Source organism: Drosophila novamexicana, unplaced genomic scaffold (genome assembly GCF_003285875.2).
Source record: "Drosophila novamexicana strain 15010-1031.04,08,12 unplaced genomic scaffold, DnovRS2.1 tig00001302-arrow-arrow-pilon, whole genome shotgun sequence".
Taxonomy (NCBI): domain Eukaryota; kingdom Metazoa; phylum Arthropoda; class Insecta; order Diptera; family Drosophilidae; genus Drosophila; species Drosophila novamexicana.
This window is the reverse complement of record NW_020824849.1, coordinates 1101501-1107500: the sequence shown is the minus strand read 5'-3', so window position 1 is coordinate 1107500 and position 6000 is coordinate 1101501. Positions and strand designations below refer to the sequence as shown.

Genomic DNA, 6000 nt, shown 5'->3' with positions numbered 1-6000 from the left:
CTCTCTTGAGACTTGGCATCCACTTTGCTGCACATCATCTTTGGGGCATCTTACATATGTGCCTGCCTCACACCCCCTCGTTTTATTTGCGTTTCTTGTGTGGCTTTGACTTCTTGAGCAAATAGCCGCCGCACACTCTCTTTATTCTTTATACGCTTCATGCCTTTATACACTTTACTCTGCCACTCCCTGTTGTCATGCCACATTTTCGACGTTTAATTTCGAGTCATGATTCCATTGTTATTTATAGTCAACAAAGCGGCAGCAACTGAAGCAGCAGCAGGAGCAGCCACTCTAGACAACACTCCATAAAATATTGTTGGCTCCGCAAACTGCGTCCTCCCTCCAGCATAAACAGCATCCAGCTGCGGCATCGCTTCTCCCTGCCCCAAACCAGCGCTGGCACGCGACGCGTCGTCGTTTAGTCTGGGGTAGTAGCTGCCGCAGTCGCTGCTGCGTTGCCGTTGCCGCTGCCACTTAGCTGCCTGCAGCTTCCGTTGTGGCTTTAAATGTTGTGTGGCATTGCCATAGAAATTTTAATTTAATACAAGTATAGAGATGATCTGTGCAACATAATGCTAGTCATTTGCGTGCTGCTGCTGCTGCTATTGCAACTTCTTGTAGCACTGTTGTCGTCGCTGTCACCGCTGCCTGCCTGATGATTTTTCCATTAGAGTCAATGTCAATATTTGCAGCATGTTTTGGCAGCTTTGAAATTGAAAATGTGATTGTTGCAAATTGTACGCGACGTGGCTGTTGCTGCCTTCAAAGCTCTTTTTTGCAACCACTCGCATCTTCCTACGACCTCTCCCACACTCGCTCGGCCCGTCCTGCTTGCAACAATTAAAAATCTCGCGGACATTGCCACGTTGTGTGTAATTGTGGTAGCTGATGGTGCTGTATGCTACATGCTGCATGCTTTTTCCCTTCCATTCCGTCACAAGTGGCACTCGTCAGTCAAGTGTTGCGCCTGCCGCGTCGCTACTGTTGACGTGTGTCATTTTTTAAAGGATAATGTTGCATAATTTATGGCGCATTTAATATTAAATAGCGCCTTAAAAGCGCGTTTACAGCAAAGGCATGTTAAGTGTATGCCACACCTTGAATTGTTATAATAATAAAATAATAATAATAATAATAATATTAATAACTATCATAAAACCAAAAATAACAATGTTGATGCTAATGCTAATGCTAATGCTAATGCTAATGCTAATACGAATGCGAATGCGAATGCGAAAGATAATGATAATGATAATGATAATGATAATGATAATAATAATGATAATGATAATGATAATGATAATGATAATGATAATGATAATGATAATGATAATGATAATGATAATGATAATGATAATGATAATAATAATGATAATGATAATGATAATGATAATGATAATGATAATGATAATGATAATGATAATGATAATGATAATGATAATGATAATGATAATGATAATGATAATGATAATGATAATGATAATGATAATGATAATGATAATGATAATGATAATGATAATGATAATGATAATGATAATGATAATGATAATGATAATGATAATGATAATGATAATGATAATGATAATGATAATGATAATGATAATGATTATAAAAATAATAATAAAGAAAATTATAATTATAATTATAATTATTATAATATTAAGTATTCTTGATTGTTAAAATTATTGGTTGATTATGATTTGTATCAATTTAAATTTGTGTTTCAATTTATGTTACGATTAGGTCGCAACTTAAAGAGCGGAGTCCTCGATGCAGTTCAAGTAATTTTACTGCAAGCTGTGGCCGACAGCTGTCACGCCTACACGCACGCCCACCCCTTAGCCAGCTTAACTTAATCAGTTTTCAGCGAGATACAAAGCAGGAAAGGGGCGTGGGGGCTCGTGTAGAAAAAACTTTGCAGCGCCTTTTGCCAGACAATAAACTTAGACAAAAGTTTCGCTGCTGATAAAAGTTTTGAGCATGCCCAACCCAATAGCCGCCATTTAGGATTTCATGGAACTGGGAGTTTGGAACTTTAAAGTGTGACCTGTTTGGTGCAATTTCTAATGCTCAGAACTTGGATGGCAAATGAGATTTTAGCGTGCATCGACTGGGAATATGGCTCGCATTTCAGATTTAACAACTCGAAAGTATCTTAAGAATACGATGTCTAAAGTGTGCCCAGCTCAAGTATCTATGGCAACATTGTTCAGCGTCAAAAGGCAAACAATATGCCCAGCCACTGCAGCGGGGGGCATTGTGTCTGGCGGGGCGGTTCCCGCTCCACACTACGGCAAGAGACCAAAGCAAAGATGCCGACAATTTTGCGACAAAAAAAAAAAAACTGCATGGAGAGTGGACAAGTAACAGGAAAATGGCAGGAAAAATGCCAACGATATTTGTGAGCTTTTCAATAATTTTCCACTTTTGTTGTTGTTGTTGTTGTTGTTGTTGTTTTGTGTTCGGCCAGACGCCCCAAAGTCTGTAACAGCTGCGCCAACTGTTTCTGACAGTGGGTGGCATGCGGCACGCCTCATTTGTTGTCCGCTTTTGGCTGTGGTGCAAACGATGTTTTTACGCTCGAGTGGTGCCAGTGGTGCGGCAGCTGACTGAAATTAAAACTGAAGACGCGCTGCAATCATTTCCACTTTCCACTGATCGAGAAAGCATATATTCCCCAATTCACATTTGCCTTTAAAGGGGCGCTGCGCTTGGCCCCGCCCATTGTTAATTAGGCGGGGAAACCCCATAAGCTGCACAAAGCAAAGCGTCTGGCCGAAAGTCCCCTCCGCCTGAAATTGCACTTTGTTTTCGCTTTTGCCTAACTTTGTGTTTGTTTTTTTTTTTAATTTAGAAAAGGGCCTTTGTGCAAATGTTGCCCGGCCAAATGACAAAAAATGCATTCAAGTGTAAATAAGAGGGAGAGAGTCAGAGAGAGAGTGAGAAGGTGAGCGAAAGACTGTCGCTAATGTCTCTGTTCAACTATTTGTCAACAAAAAAGTGTAGAGAATTCTCACAATTGAAAAATAGCTTTAAGTAGCGCCATCTAATAAAAGAATTAGGCTTAAGCTTGAATGATATTTTCTTTATATATTAATTTCCTAATTATACGAGACTTTAAGTTCCAGTTTCAATATAAATATGATTAAAATACAGTCATATACATAAAAAAGAGCTTAAAGTGCTTTCCAAATGTTGGTTTAAAATAAAATAATTCAATGTAAATAAAAAATCGGTAATCTTATTCATTCTTTTCTTTTTCTATTTAAATTTGAAGATTATTATTTAATTTGCTAAGAATTTGTAAATTGTTTTCTTTTACGAAGTACCACAATTCTGGGAAATCGATTTTGAATTGAAATAAGATTCTCTCAAAAATTAACTAATTATTACTAATTACTACTAATCAACTAATGCATTAACTTATTTCAGCCATGAAAGCAAGCAAGTATAAATATATTTCTTGTCACATATGTATTATTATGTTGTGGGTATTCCGTAGTCGCAGATCTCGCAGGTTGCAGAAAAAGCAATATTCAATAGCTGCTTAAACAACTGAATACCCTCATAGATTATAATTATCATGGGCTTGTGTACGCTTCAATTAGTGTTTGGGTCTATTGTGCCGCATAGATGTATTATAGAATATGAATGAATAAATCGTAATATTATATTTTCGGATCAGAGGCTTTCTTTTTAAGGGTTCAAAATGTGTATTCAAGAAAAAGCCATTAATGAATCTCTTCAAGCTAAACTCTTTGCTCACTTATGTTAATATTTCTTAATATTATTATTACAAAATGCATTAATTGGCAACACACCCATTACCAATTATTTGTATAGAATTAACTGGGAGACGAAGTTTTTTTCGTATTAAAAAGAACTTTGAACTGCATTGGGCAAAGGCGCTGCCAACTTTTTGATCACAACTCATAAACGTGACCTTTTCGATGTCGCTAACCAATTAAGCGTGAAGCGACAGACCCCCTTCCCCCATAACAACAATAGCAACAACAAAGACAACTTCATCCAAAGTCGCATTGGAGGAGCTCAACGATGCGTTCGACGCTGTGAAAACTCGTGCAAGAAACACACACACACACATACACAACATACAAGCAGACAGACGAAAACTTGTAAGCAATTAAAAGCAGTTTTCCCCTCTCTTTGTTGCTCTGTTCGTTTTGTATTTTCTTTTTCATTTAATTTTTTTGTATTTTGCTTGCACTTGGCAAGTTTTTTCATTGCATCTTCTTTGTCTTTGCTGCTCATAAATATTCGATTTTAATAGTATGGCACTTCCCAACACTACTCGACATAGCTGGCCCAAAGATCGGGCAATAATATGTAGAAGCCGTCTAAGCTTAATTTACGATATTTATCTCTGTAGTTTCAGTTAAAGCCGAATTTTATCTGATTTCTATTATATAGATCATCTTTTGGAGATTACAGATACATTTCTATATTTTGTATTTTGTATATCTTAAGAATTTTTAATTTAATGTAGCTAATTATTTGTGTAATACGAGAAAACATTGAGAGCACAATGGATATTCATATGCCCAAGTTTTAGCTTTAATAAAGTTAAATGTTAAACTAGCAAAACTAATTTATGCTGGATAGTGTTTTATCAAAATTTAAAAATATATGGGAAATTAAGTAATTGTTCAAAAAGCTAGATATAATTGTAATATATTCTGTAATATCAAAGAGTGTAATTAAATCGGTAATTTTCCCATTTTAAGAGTACATTTGGTTAGACAAGAAAAATATTTGATTATGGTTAGATCTATTTAAGAATGGTTATTACGTACATTTTGGGCATATTGTGCAGCTGCCCTGCTCCAGTTCTACAACTGCCATTTTACTAGGATTGTCGATACACTTTTTTCACAATAAGAGTCTTGTATAGTTACTTTCCAAATACGCAAATGGCGAATCTTATTAGATCAGAAGTTCATTGTCATAATGTGCTGGGCACAATAAGGGTTGGGGGTTGTTTTTCCAACTAACGCACAAAAACTCTGCGTATAATAATAATAATTCGCGTGGCCAAACTATTTTGAGTATAAACCGGTTTGGTGGTGGTGGGCGGAGAAGGGTAGGCGGTCACTGATCGCGAGTTCTGTTGCTGCTGCGGCAGCTCTGTGAGGGTTGTTTTTAGGCACCCCTTTTCAAGGGTTTTAAAAATATTACAAAACTGTTTGATACTTGCAACAAAAATATTAAAAAAAAAACAAAAAAAATAAATTTAACACTCAACAAACACTGGCAAATAACACTTTGAAAATGATGCAAGACATAAGTAAGAGCAGCGCCTTTTCAAATTCAACAATCGGTACCGTTAGAAATATGTTAAGCGCCGCCAAGCGACGCGCACGAGTCGAGCAACTCTGAAGCACTGAACCGGCTGCCAGGCAAGTAGCAGCCACCAAGCAGCAGCCACCAAGCAGCAGCAGCAGGCGGCAAGTACCAAGTGCGAGTGCGAGGGAAATTTTCGCGCGTGTGGAGGTGGGAAATTCGTGCAAGTGTGTGTGTGTGTGAGTATGTGTGTTGGGTACATAGACTATCGTTGACAGCTGAGCGAGGGAAGTTTTAGCGAAACGAAGCATTGCCCATGAGCTTCTGTATATGTGTGTATGCGTGTGTGTGTACGTGTGCGTGTGTGTGTACGTGTGCGTGTGAGCGCGTCTTATTTCGGGGTGGCAGGTAATTCATCTTGCAATATATGTCATATATCACACTACTTGGGCGCACTCACACACACACACACACACACACACACACACACACACACACACATATATTATAAGTCAAGCAGCGCACAAATAAATAAATAATAAGCATATAATAAAGTATAGAGTAACTGTAACATCAATAAAATAAAAAAAAAGGAAAATTTGTAAATCACTCGGCCTCAATGGGTTATCGATATTCGGGCATTAATGCGTCTGGGCTCTTGGCTCTTGGCTCTTCTTCTGGTTTTAATGGGCTGCC

The 6000-nt window shown here is 37.6% G+C and overlaps 1 protein-coding gene across 3 annotated transcripts in view; it reads right to left on the bottom strand.

Moving 5' to 3' along the window:
• Positions 1-6000, bottom strand: part of LOC115767031 (uncharacterized protein CG43867) — a 137689-nt gene that overhangs the window by 15914 nt on the left and 115775 nt on the right. Inside the window, exon 1 of one of the 3 annotated variants that reach the window (XM_030711159.1) lies at positions 4818-4888. The exons of the other annotated variants lie outside the window; for them this stretch is intronic. The gene's annotated coding sequence lies outside the window, so the exon portion shown is untranslated. Of the gene's footprint in view, positions 1-4817; positions 4889-6000 lie in introns of those variants that run through there. 3 annotated transcript variants of the gene reach the window in all.